The sequence below is a fragment of the Triturus cristatus genome, chromosome 8, assembly GCF_964204655.1.
Source record: "Triturus cristatus chromosome 8, aTriCri1.1, whole genome shotgun sequence".
Taxonomy (NCBI): Eukaryota; Metazoa; Chordata; class Amphibia; order Caudata; family Salamandridae; genus Triturus; species Triturus cristatus.
Genome location: NC_140591.1, coordinates 1,278,060,892 through 1,278,076,701, shown reverse-complemented (window position 1 = coordinate 1,278,076,701; position 15,810 = coordinate 1,278,060,892). Strand labels below are relative to the sequence as shown.

The 15,810-nt window shown below is 44.1% G+C and overlaps 1 pseudogene across 1 annotated transcript in view; it reads left to right on the top strand.

Moving 5' to 3' along the window:
- The window catches only part of LOC146805717 (suppressor of tumorigenicity 14 protein homolog), a 402,115-nt pseudogene that overhangs the window by 134,507 nt on the left and 251,798 nt on the right, over window positions 1-15,810 (top strand). The window contains exon 7 of the transcript XR_014967890.1: window positions 5,316-5,535. The product of XR_014967890.1 is annotated as a suppressor of tumorigenicity 14 protein homolog (transcript). The remainder of the gene's footprint in view (window positions 1-5,315; window positions 5,536-15,810) is intronic.

Genomic DNA, 15,810 nt, shown 5'->3' with positions numbered 1-15,810 from the left:
CTCTATTCTAAATACAGAATATAAGGTCTTGGTATCGCGGCTCCTCCCACTTCTACCCCGCTTGATCCATACGGACCAATGTGGATTCATGCCCCAACGCAGTACTTCTTTGAATATCCGCCGACTTCATGCCTTGATGCATGAGGTATCCGATTCTTTCCCTCTTGCTGGCTGCTTGTCCTTGGACGTGCGCCAAGCTTTTAATACCCTCAGCTGGCCATATATGCTAGCGGTGTTGACTAAATTTGGCCTGCCCCCGTCCTATTGTGCATGGATTAAATTGCTGTACACTTGTCCCACGGCACGTGCTAAGACAGGTAGGACCATCTCTTCCGCCTATTCAATATCCCAGGGTACTTGGCAGGGCTGCCCCTTATCCCCCATGCTTTTTGTGTTGGCCCTGGAGCCTCTTGCGCAGTACCTGCATCAGATAATGGACCCATATGGCATTCCGCTGCGCGGGGAGCTACATTCGGTATCTTTGTACGCGGATGATATGCTGGGTATGCTCAGACGTGAGTCCCTTGCTCACTTTGCCACTGGATTCAAGCAAGCCTGGCTGAAGACGGCTGAAATGCCAGAAACCGGTCCTAGGAAGCTTGTTTCCGGTCCAGGGAAGACATGGCTTGGCAGTTCGGGCTGGACTGTTCCCATGAGGCACAGGGTCAGACTGATTTGCATATGGCCATGTCTGAACTGGGGTGGCAGAGTGGGCTAAAGAACGGTGATGGATTAAACCCAGATCAGTTGACTGGGGGTGAGTGCTTGCAATGTTCAACACTCCGTCCATCATTTCCTTTGGTTTTTGCTACTCCAATCCTGGCAGTAAAGACGGTGGACAATGTATTGGTTTAGTCTCAGGGCAAGATTAATGCCGCGTTCCGGGACTATTATGCTCGTTTATATGCCCCAAGTGTCGATATAATGGCTCCCACGCTTTCCTTCCAGTCAGAGGTTCAGCTCCCTACGGTTTCTGATACGGTGGCCGAGGAGATGGCTGCTCCGATTACTGCTGCGGAAATCCGGGTGGCGATAAAGGCACTGGCCCGCAATAAGACGCCAGGCTCCGACGGCCCTCCAGTAGAATTTTACTCCACTTTTGCAGATAAATTGATCCCGAGGTTGTTGCAACTCTATACTACTTCCTTTAGGGTGGGGTTCTGCCCCCTGCTACCAGGGAAGCGATAGTCACGTCCTTATTAAAACCGGACAAGGCACCGACTGATCTTCTGTCTTATAGGCCACTCTCTATTCTAAATACAGAATATAAGGTCTTGGCATCGCGGCTCCTCCCACTTCTACCCCACTTGATCCATACGGACCAATGTGGATTCATGCCCCAACGCAGTACTTCTTTGAATATCCGCCGACTTCCTGCCTTGATGCATGAGGTATCCGATTCTTTCCCTCTTGCTAGCTGCTTGTCCTTGGACGTGCGCCAAGCTTTTGATACCCTCAGCTGGCCATATATGCTAGCGGTGTTGACTAAATTTGGCCTGCCCCCGTACTATTGTGCATGGATTAAATTGCTGTACACTTGTCCCACGGCACGTGCTAAGACAGGTAGGACCATCTCTTCCGCCTATTCAATATCCCAGGGTACTCGGCAGGGCTGCCCCTTATCCCCCATGCTTTTTGTGTTGGCCCTGGAGCCTCTTGCGCAGTACCTGCGTCAGATAATGGACCCATATGGCATTCCGCTGCGCGGGGAGCTACATTCGGTATCTTTGTACGCGGATGATATGCTGTTATATTTTCGTAACTTGGTGGATGATAAACATCCAATAGCTGCGGCTTTTTCTAGATTCGGGGCTATATCGGGCTTGGATCTTAATGCTTCTAAGTCGGTAGCCTTTGCCTTCTACAATGTAGTAACGCCTCCTACACTACCATTTGGTGAATTGCATTTCCGCGTTGAGCCAATCACTTTTAAATACCTGGGGATTAATATTTACAGATTAAACGCTGACAGCATAGATGGTAATGTAGTCCGCGCCATAAATTTGCTGCACTCCCAGATTGCCTTTTGGACTTCGCTGTGGCGGGCCGCGTGGCGGTGTCGAAAATGGTTATGCTACCCCGCCTCCTTTATTATTTTGTGTACTTACCGGTGGTCCTACCGGCCTGGGTGGGCAGTTGCCCAGTACTGCAGGAGGCATGGGGGCGCCCGATTTTAAGTCGTATTGTATAGCGGGACAGTTACAGTGGCATATTGGCTGGCGGGTTAGAATCTATTTGAAATTGGGTACTCTCCGAGGGCTTCTTCAGTCGCAGCTATGTCCAGGTGCACATAGATTGCGGGACCCTCCTTACTTGTTGCATGTCGCATTCCATTACTGGGCACAGGTAAAAGGACGGCAAGGGTACCATCTCCGTACGCCCCGAATATCCCTCTATGTGGACTGCCTACTAGGCGGGGGTACTATCGATGATCCAAATATGAGGGTGGACTCAGGAGGGGGTGGAGATCATTGGGGACTTCTTCTTCGAGGGTCAACTGATGCAGCATGATGAGTTTGCACGTACCAATTCGGTGCCTGACCCTTTATTTCTCACGCATGCTGCTGTAGTGCATTTCATTCGAACATATTGGTACACAGATCAGGCAGAACCTCCGACTTTCCAAGTGCTGTGGTCATTGCACATTATGGGACATGGCCGATACTTGGTGCGCTGGCTTTACCGCGGCTTGAGAGAACATTTGCATATCCCACTGCTTCATCTTCTTTATCCTGCATAAAGCATAGTTTGCCCCAGCAACGATTCGAAAGATGTTCCCCGCGGCATCCGCGGCATGTCCGCGCTGCAGGGCACCTGAAGCTGATTTCTTACATATGATATGGTATTGTCCATGGCTGCGGGGGTTTTGGTCAGAGGTTATTCGGGGTCTGGAGGTGTTGACGGAGTGCACACCATGGGACACCATCGAGGCCTGCCTTTTAGGTTTATTCCCTCTCCCTAAAAAAGCAAAGTTGATGCGCAGATTTGTAGGGTTGGCACTAATATTGGCTAAATGTATGATAACAAAACGCTGGAAGTCTACCCTAGCGCCGTGGGTGGGCACTTGGCATGTGGAGGTGGGCAGATGGGGGGTAGCTGAAAGAGAGGCTTTATACTGGGAGGAGAATAGGGGACAGCGGAAGCGTCCGATTGCAATGGACTGGGCATGCCTTGTAGAACAATTTAAGGCGGGGGAGGAAGTCGACCTGGCGGTAACACAATACAGTTTACAGGGGAGCGGTACAGTGGGGTAGTGGGAGGCGGTCTCGTGACCGTTCATGCTCTATAAGAGTGCTGCCCTTTCACTTTCACCTGCCCCGGATGTGTATCTGGCTCCCTTCCTTCCCATCCCTCCCTCCTTCCCCCCCTGTCCCCGCCTCTCCTTCCTCCCCCCCCCCTCGGTGCAAGCCCCTCATTGGGGTTCTTAGACCCGACACACACCGGACGCAGGTACATCAGCGTGGCGGTTAGTCTGCAAAGCGGCATTTTGGTTTCTTGTTCTGTTGGGGTGTTGTTTAGGGTGGGTTCTAGTGGGGGGGTGAAATGGGTACTGCACTGGGTAGCATCTAATAGAATCGATACTAGCGGCCTGGGATTGAAATTTGTACACTTCAGCTGTAAGAACTGCTGTACTTCCTGTAAGCTCCTATTGCTTTCAGTATGCAGAGTAATGGTGATTGAACATGACTTATGCTATTGTATTATCTTCAAAAAGCATATTACTTGCAGTGTACATATGTGAACCATTTGCAGTGTTCAATAAAGATATTTAAAAAAAAAACAATTCTTTCAAGTACATTGAGATGTTATATTTGAAAACAGGCAATATTTGTTTGAACAGTGATAAGCTGGTAATTTTTTCACTTCAGCGATGGACCGGCAGCCGACACGTGTTTCGTTTCCATGAAACTTTTTCAAGGCTGCAATAGATGCCAAAAATAAGACCCAATGTTTACAACCATTCTCAATATGCAGTAAAGCAACAAAAGGAAACAGGAACCTAAAAAAGTATTTTTTTTAAGTAAGGACCAAAGCAAACAACCATATGGTCAAAATATAAAATAGTCCATAGTTTTGAAAAGATAAAGAGTAATCAATAATGTGCTGTGCTTATACCACTTTGATTTAGATAACAAATACAAAACCCAAAGAAAAGCCAAAATAGAAAAACACCAATAGTGTCAAATAAGTGCACTAATACAACAATAAGTGCGAACCAGGTGACTGTTACAAGATTATTTTGCCCTACAGTGAGCAAATACAGATAGGATACCTTAATAAATTAATCAGCGAGCCCTTAGGAATTTGTTATTCTTTTTTACTATTTTAATCTTCTGGCAATCGTGTATGCTCCCTAGAAAAATAGTTTTTTAATCCACAGGGAAACAAAAGGAAGTAAAAAGAAACATATTTTAAAAAAGGGGGAGTTTCATTCTATATATTTAAATGGTATATTGTAAACAACTTGTAATGGTATCATTTATACCTTTGAAAGAAGATTAGTAGCTCCATATTAAGAGTAATTCCCATATTCACAAACAGACGTTAAAAATCTAAAAAAGAGCATAAGCGAAAAGGTTTAGTTTTCTACATGAGCCCCCTATCTATGTTATATTAATTCACAATTTAAATATAGAATCTCTTCTATAAAAATAGACAAGAGTTTCCTTTAAGTATAAATGCAATCTATTGTAGAAATAATCAATAAGTAACTATAAGAGTTGGTGAGTCTCATTTCAACAAAGGTAACAAGAGAACTCAGCATTATAAACGCACTGTAGTAGATAGAAGCGTCTTAATTGTTGGCTCCTGCCCCCAAAAAATATAGCGTGAATCAAATGTTGGAGCATCTAATATATTCAATGAGAATTATTTCGAATAAAAAAATTCTCATATAGATATGACTGCAAGAGCTCAGCATTGCGGGCACATTATCGAGTAGAAAGCGTCTTGTTATTTGACTCGAAGCCACAGGATGTGATAATAAAGTTCGACCTCTGTACGCAAAACGAGGCACCCTTAAATAATTTAGAGAATTATTATTCAAACAAACTTACTAATAGGTTCTGATAACAGCACTTGGGCTTTTAATATGCCCCTAGAAGGTATAAAAAGAGGGAGAAAGCTCTCTCTCTCTTTTTATATCTTCTAGGGGCATATTTTGCCCAAACACCTCTAATAGATCTTGTTATGTATACCTCTACTGATGCTATTCCAATGGTCATGTTGTTAATCTTCTTGATCCACTAAATTGTACACTGTACTGTAGTAATAATCTTGATTTTTTTCAATGATCTTTACGTTTTCCGTTCTAGCAATATCATTTGACTTATACGCAAAGCCGGGTAACAACAGGACCTTAAGTCTGATAAATCCAAAGAAGTCATTCTATCAGTGGCGACTGAGAGTTCCTCAAAACCACGTTGTAAGGCTCATCGTAATCACTATGAACGGCGCGACAACAGGAAACTGCGTTTCCTACAGGTTATCAGCCTATGACTTCCTGCTTCCGCTTCAGAACAAAATAATTACCAGGTATGTATTTGAATGTATTATCCAATTCAAGCGATTTTAAATGCTTGATATTTTTGAGTATGGGATGAGATGAAAAGAAAACAAGCACTGACAAAGACAGTAGGCTGACATTTGTATAGTGTTTCTTTTTTTGTGTTGAAATTTTTTATTGAATTTTATAAGACAAATACATTAGAGCATATGCAATAGTAAATAAAAGAGAATAATTACATGTTAGAAGAAATCATGGAATAAGAAATTGATAAATAAATACGATATAAATATGCGTTTAAATAGATAAATACAAATTAATGCAACGAAGATATCAAAACCCAGAATAACATGTAATAAGAGTGAGCAATAGGGAAAAAAGAGAGAAGAAAAACATAGTAGAATAAAGAGTGCTGGAAATATAAAGAAATAGAACAAAGGAAAAATAATTAAATAAAAGCAGAAGAATACCACAACGGAGGAAGCAAAGGATTGTGAGGGAACAGAGAGAAGAGAAAAAACAAAGGACAGAAAAGTGAAAGTTGATTAGTGTGTTTGAGTAGAAGTGGAGGCCGGAGGATCAGCAGCATTTGATTTAAGAAATGGAGACCATATTCGAAGAAAGGTGTCGTTTTGATCTTGAAGATTATAGATTGTACGTTCATGGGAAGCAGTTTGCATCATTGCCACCAACCAGTCCTCCTGTGATGGAGGCATAGTTGATTTCCAATGACGCAGTATACATATTTTGGCAGTAGCAATTGAAGTATGAAAAAGACGGAGTTGTGGCTTCGTGAGCTTTGGGGAATGACGTAAGTCATGTAGGAGAATGTTAGTAGGTGTAAGTGGCAATTTTAGGGGCATAGTGGATTTCAAGGTAGCACCGATAAAAGTCCAATAGGGTTGAATACTAGGACATTCACAAATGATATGAGTAATATCACAACCTGAATTGAAGCATCTCCAGCAGTTAGAAGGAGAGAGAAGACCAGCTTGGTGTAATTTGACAGGAGACCAGTGCCAATCATGCAGAATTTTAAAAAGACAAAATTTAAGCCTTGATTCACGAGCTCCCTTATTTAAATTCTCTAGAATCAAATCCCACTCAGCATCGGAAAAGGAAATGGAGAGACGAGATTGCCATTTACGCTGGAGATCATGTGAAAGAGATTTAGAAAAAAGATGAGATGAAAAAATTTTGTATATACCAGAAGTAACACCCTTAAATTTCCCCCAAATGTGCAAATAGGATAATATAGGAGAATCCTGCAGGAGCCATGGTGATGTTCCCATATGGGTCTTTAAACATTGTTGGAGTTGAAGATATTTGGAAGAATGATGAAGGGGAAGACCAAATTCTACCCTGAGCTGAGAGAATGACTTAAAATCCCCATCATGTAGGAGTTGATCCGGACAGAGAATACCTGCAGCTCGCCATTCAGGCCAGGATAACATACGGCCATTAATACGGATCCCCGAATTATTCCACAAGGGAGCCTTAGCATGTATTCTGGAGTTTGAGCCTAATAATCTATGACTTCTCTGCCAGGATTTATGCATGGCAGATAGTATCGGGTTTTTTGGGTCAGAACGACTAGAGCCAGTACCATACAGAGGAGAAAGGTTTGATTCCGAGGATAGAAGATGTCTTTCTATTTGAACCCATTGTGGTAAATCCTTGATGCCAGGTAAAAAATATGAGATTTGGGAAATATGTAACGCCAAAGAGTAGTGTTCAATAGAAGGAAGACCGATTCCGCCAGATAATTGGTGAGCCTTCAACTTAGTGATAGCAAGTCGCGGCTTCATAGTACCCCAGATGAAAGTTTTAATCTGGGCATCTATTGAGCGAAGTAAGGATAGAGGGATCTGTAAAGGAAGCATACCTAGAATGTATATAAATCTCGGAAGGGTAACCATTTTAACCGCCTGAGTTCTGCCCCAAAGAGAAAGGCCCAAAGCCTTCCATTTGTCAAAATCCCGTTGCATTTGGGATATAAGAGGAGATAAATTATCTGCAACCATGTCTTGCAATCCTTTATTAACGAGGACACCCAAGTATTTAAGGCGTGAAGGCTGCCAATGAAAAGGAAATCCAAAAATAGCTGCTTTGGTGGTACCGTTAGAGATGGGCAAAGCCTCACTCTTGTCCCAATTAATCTTATAACCTGAAAAAGAGGAGAAATCATTAATAATGTGAAGAAGAGAAGGAATCGACCGGGGAAGACGAGTAAGGGTGAGTAGGATATCATCAGCATATAAGTATATTTTAGAATGTCCAATTGGAAGGGGGACACCAGAGACCTCATCCGATTGACGAATGGTGGCGGCCAAGGGCTCCATAGCCAGAAGAAACAAAAGAGGGGATAGTGGACATCCTTGACGTGTCCCTCTCTTAATGGTAAAGGTGTCTGATAGAAACCCACCACAGTTTACCTGAGCAGAAGGATGGTCGTATAATAAGCGTACCTTATCAATAAATTTCGTGCCTAAACCAAATCTATCCATGACTTTGAAAAGATAATTCCATTCAATGCGGTCGAACGCCTTTTCTGCGTCAAGTGAAAGGGCTAACGCATCATCCTTAAGATGTTGAGCCGACCATAATGCATGGGCCAGAGAACGCAGATGGTTCCGAGAGGATCGACCCGGTACAAAGCCTACTTGAGAATGGTGTATCAAGGAAGGCAAGACCTTACGCAAACGCGAAGCAAGAATGCTGGCCAGGATTTTAATATCAGTGTTCAATAAAGAGATGGGGCGATAGCTACTGCAGAGCTGGGGGTCCTTACCTGGCTTTGGAAGCACAACAATAATAGCCTTGTTAGAAAGAGGTCCTAGTGAAGATGAACTATCCGCCTCCTGGAATGCGGCATGCAGGGTATCAATAATATTGTGACCTGCCCAGCGATAGAACTCAGGGGGAAATCCATCTTCACCAGGGGCCTTGTGATAGGGCAGGGCAGTAATCGCACTAGAGACCTCATCTCTGGTTATTTCACCCTCTAGGATGGCTCTGCCCTCCGCCGAAAGAGAAGGAAGATGTACTTTTGCAAGAAATGCTGTCATTTTATCCGAGTCCATTCTACTATCGGAGGTGTAAAGAGATTCGTAAAAAGAGGCGAACTCATTAACGATGTCTTGAGGTTTCGTGCACAGGTGACCTTGCGTAGATCTAATGGCTGGAATGGCCATGGACGCCTCCCTCTGACGCAGCTGCGCGGCTAATAACCTTCCCGCCTTTTCCCCTTGCTCGTAATGCCGGCCTTTCATTTTCTGTAAAGCGAATTCTGCTTTAGATGTAAAAAGGCTATTTAAGGCCATTCGAGCTTGCTCTAGTAATTTGCGGTTTTGTAGAGACGGAGATGCGGTGTATAAGCGAGAATAAGTTTGTATATCAGATTCGAGCTCACTTTGTCTCCTTGCATTTTGTTTATTAGCAATTGCTGCATCACGCATTAATTGCCACCTCAAAGTAGCCTTCGCCGCGGCCCAAAGAGTCCTGCTGGAGGTGACAGACCCCTGGTTAGTAGAAAGATAATTTTGAAGGTGTGATTGCAGTTGGGCCTTACCAGCAGGAGTCCTGTGGAGTTGGATGCTCATTCGCCATGGTTTACGTCCAGGCCGAGAGAGACCCAGATCAAGGGAAAGGAGAACCGGAGAGTGATCAGACAAGGCCGCTTCCAGGATGCAGGAGTCTGTAACGAATTGAACTGTGTTATGAGAAATAAGGAAATAATCAAGACGAGAAAATGTACCATGGGCCGAAGAAAAGAAAGTATATTCCTTATCTGTTGGATGGCTAAAACGCCAATGGTCAACCAGTCCAATATCTGATATGATGTCCCCCAACAAGGCTCTGTCTGACGCATTGCCCCTATCTAATGGGCCAGTTTTGTCTAGAATGGAATCTTGCGTCACATTCCAGTCTCCGCCAATCAAATATTGTGATGCATTAATTTCAAGCAGCAAACGGGAAAGTTGAAGAAAGAATGTTTTTTTGGTACCCGTAGGGGCATAGACAGACCCTACACAAATGTGAGACTCTCCAATTTTAAGTTTGGCAAATACATAACGGCCATTTACATCTGACCATGTTTTAGAGACAGTGACCGGGAGGGATTTGCGAAGGAGGATTGCTACTCCACATTTGCGGAGAGGGCCTGTGTCTGAGGAATCGTCTTGTTGAACACTACTATGGATAACCTTGCCCACCCAGTCTCTGCAAAGTTTATCCGACTCCAGAGCATCCAAATGGGTCTCCTGAAGCAAGGCCACATCTACATGTTTGGTCTGGAGATAGGAGAGTACTTTCTTCCGCTTTATGTAATGGGTGAGGCCATGTACATTCCAAGTGATCGCATTCAGAGAATGTGCCTGTGTCATAGTAGAATAGAGCAAAAATCAGGAGGAAGAAAATAATATAAAGCACAAAACAACGTGGTGAACCAGACAAAAAGAAAAGGGAGAGAAATGACAAAAGAAAGAGGAAACAGAAAGAATATAAGTGGAAGTAGTACTTCTAATCTAGATGAAATGCATAAAGAAAACAATAAAAAGATAAAGACGAAAGGAGGTAAAATTTAGAAAATAGTACAGTAATAAAGAAACTATGGAATAATAGCGAGTAAAGAACAAGAAACCGTAAAACTGTTACCCGCGAGTCTGGGCGCACTAGAGCGCCGCCGCGGGAAAAGACCCCACAGAAAGAGAGAAGCAATTAAGAAGGCATTAATAATATAGAAGGGAAGCCCAAAAGAGCAATATAAAAAAGAACAGAAGAAGGTAGAGAAAGCCAAATAGAGGTTGAGAAGCAACACTACAGAAGAGGAGAAATCTTACAGTAATTAAATGTGAGGTAACCTAAGCGTATAAAACATATCATACACATATATCAAAAATCTATACCAATATGCATACGAGCAAATAAGGTGATACAACTATAATCAAACAATTAGGCGCCAATGCACCCGAGTAACTGCAAAACCAGTTGAGAATATGCAATAAAATTGTAACATGAAAAGTGAGAAATACAGGGAGAAAAAAGAATAGCATTATAAGGCGGAGATATAGCAGAAGGCAAAGTGAAAAGGAAAAGAGGTAAGATAAGAAGCTAGTGAGAAAAGAGGTGAAAAAGAAAAGGCAATCAGATATTATAACAGCGAAAAATGCCAAAAATATAATAATGATTTAACAATATAAACAAGGCCCGCAAGGACCGAAAGTCTACGATAAGCTGCCAATAGGTCAAGAAGTGATTTTTCCCACATGAGGAAGTATTATTCAGTCCGCATCCGAAGGGATTTTAAGAGGAGAGCGGGACTTGTCCCTTTGTAAGTCTTGTGGGAATGTGGCTGCTGAGACCGACTGTATTGCTGACTTCCTATCTTCTTGTGAGCGATGAAGTCGTTCGAGGTCCCTGCCCCGAGATCTAGGGCTGAATCATTCAGTCCGCATCTGAAGGAGTTTTAAGAGGAGACCTAGACTTGTCTCTTTGCAGATCTTGTGGGAATTGAGGCGACGAAACCGATTGTGATGCAGATTTCCTATCTTCTTGTGAGCGATGGAGTCTTTCAAGGTCCCTACCACGAGGCCGAGGACTACTAGGAGGGCGTCTGCTGCGGTCTGGCAATGGAGTAGAAGACTTATAGGGAGAATGGGACTGATCCTGCTGCGAAGATGGAGTGAGAACCTCCATATCTTGAGGTTGAAGACAGTCCAAGAATTGCTGAAGATGCTCTGGGTCATAAAAGTCCTTAGAATCTCCATCTTTGGTGATGCGAAAACGTGCTGGTTCAAATAGGCCATACTTAATGCCTAATTGACGTAATTGAGGTCGCATAGAGAGAAAGGCTTTCCGCCGCTCATTTGTTTCCTTAGAGAAATCAGCTGCCATATGAATCCGATGGCCAGCAAAGGAAAAAGAACCTTGTAACCGAGCAGCAGCCAGTAATTGTCTTGTTTGTTCGTGACGAAGGAAACAGGCAATGATCGGTCGTGGCCGCGCAGCAGGATCATTACGTGGAGGGCCAAGTCTATGAGCCCGCTGTATCTCCAGAGGTGGAGTGAAAGAAATGCCAGTCAGCTTTGGAAGTATACGACACAAAAATGCACTGGAGTTTTGTCCTTCAATGCGCTCTGGAAAACCAAAAAAACGGATGTTGTCCCTCCTACTACGGTCTTCCAAATCAATGAGCTTGCTATGTAAGAATAAAAGGTCTTGTTCTTTGTTTGGAAGGGAATCAAATCGTTTCTCCATTGCCAGAACTCTGGAGTCCAGGGATTCAACCTTCACATGGAAGCTGGTGATTTCTGCTCTAATTGATTTAGTCTCCTCAGCCAAGGACGTGATTGTAAGGTGCATGTCATCTAGTCGGCGACTAACCTCAGATATTTCATGCAGAATACGCTGCATAGTTGCCGCCGACGCTTGCCCACCATTAGAGGGCGCAGCGTGAGGTGAAGGGGCCGAGGAGGATGCATTGCCTTTCGTTGGCATAGTAGTAGACTGTTTAAGAGCTTCTGCGAAAAGAAGTGGTTTAGGAGTCTTATTTCCTTGCTTGGCAGCAGACATTTGAAGAATAGGCTTGATGGAAACTTTGAAAATACGTGAAGGCGTCTTTCCGTGTGATGAAATACTTATATGTGAGCACAAAAAAAATATGGCAAAGTGTCGGAATATACAGAGCAGCACAATTAATAACTGTACATATATATGATAGTAGGACACTGGCCCCCCCAAAAGAAGAAACCCATGCCTCACTTTCAAACACTGGAATGCGAAAGCATATTTTCAAAAAGTGGTATCTGTGCAATAACAAGGCATCAATTATCGCTATAGTCAAAAGGGCACAGAAATATAGCAGTAATAGAATGAGAAACAGCGTATGTGCGCTTATGGCGGTGGCAGACAAATTTGCGATTATGACGAGACTAAATTAATCAATATTCCAGAACACAATTCCTGACTGAAAAAAGTTGACAAGAGCGCTATGACGACATTATGAGGAGACACACTCTAATGTATGTCAGTCAGTCTGCTCTAAAGAGAGCCATTTTCATGAAGCACCAGCTTAAATAATAGTCAAAAAGCGCAAAATTGTAGCTGCAGTGAAGATGAGGGGAAACAACTCTCAAAGGAACGAAAGGTTCCGTTTTTTTTTAAATTTCAGCTGAGCTTGAGGAACCAGAAATTCCAATTACAAGAGAGCCGTTGACCGTGTAAAGAATGGAATGCACAAATCCTGTGCGAAATGCGCGTCAAAGGTGCTACAACAGTAGTATGGGAGAAATTAGCCCTACCAGTAGCTGACGAACAGCGCGGCAAAAATCATGGTTCCTGTCAGAAACTCCTGAACTCTGAAGGAGGCGTTGCTGCAGGCATATTGAAGGAGGCGCGGCCAAAGTGAAACCAGGCAGGCGCCCGTTGTCAACATCGGGGGCGCGGCTTCATGAGGAGAGTGAGGCGGCCTGAAGGAACACGTCAGGCAGAGTGCGCCGGGCAACATCACCACAGAACATCGTTGAGGCGGTCAGCAACAGAGAGCCGTTGTCATGCCTCCGAAACCCGCCCAAATCCTGCCCCCCATCTTCCGGCTGCAGCAGGGCACGGAGAGGAGATTCCAAAGCCGGTGGAATGATGAGTACAGGCCCCAGCTAGGCCCGCAAGAACAAGGGTTCGCTCTCCTGTAACGGAATCTATAAGGAAGTTGGCACGGAAACTGCAAAGTACAAAGACAACGTTTATTAACCCTTAAGGGTGGTCCTACAATCCACACAACACTCTTCAGTATTGCCTGGAGTAGCACAAAGAACATTCGTACACAGTCCCCTTTTATACACAACAGAGGGGCTCATAGTGGGTGGATACAACGTAAGGCCGAAGAACATTACCATTTATGGTCATTCTCGATACTGAATCAATACATGGGCGGAGCCAACACGCTCCTTGAGCCCGCGAAACACATGGTCAAGCAAGGCTAATTATAACAGATGTGGTCAAGTCTGGGCATGCGCCAGATGGACAAGAGGGAGCTATTTATAAACTGTTGCTAGGCAGATTACAAGAGCAACTAACACAGAGGTCGGACTCTCCTCGTGACGAACACGTGGCAGCATGTCAATACAAAATGGAGTCCGGACTTCGGTCAACATAACAAAGAAAACATGATCGCAAGGGAAAGCATTAATGTTTTCAGTAAATGCTTAATCACATTCTGCCTTAATTTACAACAGACGACCCTTTCAGCATTTACTGAAGACATCCGGCTTCCAAGAATAATCATCATATATATCAATTATCATCATTCCCTTAACCTCTTTAGCTAGACCCTTCTGGCGAGCAACATCGGCAATAGCCTTCTTATCTGGAATGCAGGATGAAATGCATACGGAACAGCACAATGGTCCACATTGAATACACATACAGAAAAGGAACAGAACTGCTATAATAATGCAGAGACCAGTTAAGACCTTCCATCCCCAGGCAGTAACCAACGCCCAAAACCATCCAGAAAAGGACCAAGTGCCGTTTTCTGCATGGATTTCAGCTGCTATTTTATGCAGCTTGTTAATGGCATTATAAACGGATGGCGTATGATCAGGGATGAACACACAGCAGCTACTTCCAATAATTTTACAAGCTCCACCTCGATCAGCTAACATTACATCTAGTACCATACGATTCTGCAATGCAACAATCCTAGTTATTTGTAATTCTTCCGTAAGATTCCCAAGAGCAGCGGCAGTCTGATTGGTCACAGCTTCTACCACTCTTGTCAATCTTCGAATCTTCCTACTATTCAAAGCAGCTCCAACAAAAAAAAACAGTCCTAAGTTAAAATCAATATACTGTTGCAAGCTGGTATCAGTTTGATCCACATCATCAATTGATAGAGTACGTTTATATCTATTTACAGTCACATTATTCAACAGTTTTAAATCCTTATGATATGACGCGGGTGCTAGGAATACAGGAGGTAATAGGAATGATACATAGCATACCCCAGACCACCCAGCCGGCAAACGGTAATAACCTTTATTTCCACATACAAAATAGGTATTATGGGACGCTAGGAAGGTACTGTTATTTAACCCGTCGATGTTTAATACGGTTATGCAATCACTGACACCAACAGGGATAAAACCCACACTCTGGACACACAAATCCGCTTGAGCTTGTGCTACTTGGATTACGAATTTGTCCTTCCCCACAGTGTCTCTTGTGTTCGTGAAGATATAGGGAATGGATTCATTGTCCGGTCGGTACTCTTCCCATTCCCAAATTGTCCCATTCGCTTGTGGATACCCATTCTTATCTTGATGGCATTCTCTGTTAAGTCTAAAAAGTAATCGTCCCACTGTCGGTTTCCGAGTGGCAAACAGCAAAGTGTACCATGCTCTACAAGAGCCATTATGAGAGAAAGGAAGTGGTATGAATGGCGTTCCTCCTTTCTTCTGATGGGCTGGCATCATCCCACATATCCAACAGTTCGTAGCATTCGTAGCAACGTGGGTGTGATGCAGCATCTGAATGAAAGTGTTATTCAAATAGGATTGTCGATGCTTCAACTCTTGATATGGCAATGTATAAAAGTAGTGCTCCGCAGGCACTGGAGTCGTCAACACAAGTGTCTTTCGAGCAGGAGTTGCCTCCTCTACAAACCATGTGGTTATCCCAACAATAGCTACTGTTAGCATGAACCCCAACGCACAAAGGATTTTGATCTTCTACATGTCAAAAGAAACAATACCCTGATATCTTCCTGAAACTAAAAAGTCTGTCAGAACTCTTCCCCTTGGGCAGCGGTTGATTTCTTCACCAGCGGGCCAAGACGGGTGTCGCTACACTAATGCAGGGCTGATCCCCCCCCCTTGCCTCATCGGCTCTCCGTTTCACTAACCCAAGGGCCGTTCTGACAGTATGTCCCGGTACTGGAAACCTCACTTCCTTGGTCGCAGATGATATCGCCTTCCTCCAGAAGTCGCGTGGTCCGGAAAGAGCTCCTCAGTGTCGTTTGGCTCCGCAGCACGGCCTATCTCTGCTGCTAGGATTTCTCGTTGATCGGTCAACACGGCAGACTCCACCAATCCGGGCGGTACCTTTCGGCAGTGCAAGGAATGGATCCAATTCTTCCTGTTCGAGACTCGCACTGCCGTCCTTGTTGCAAGGAGAACTTGTTCAGGTCCTACCCATCTCGGCTCCAAACTGTTCGTTCTGTCGAAAACCTTCACCATAACATGATCTCCAGGCCGGAGACCATGTCCTTCACCGGTAGACCGATCAGGGAGCGCCTCTCGGACCTG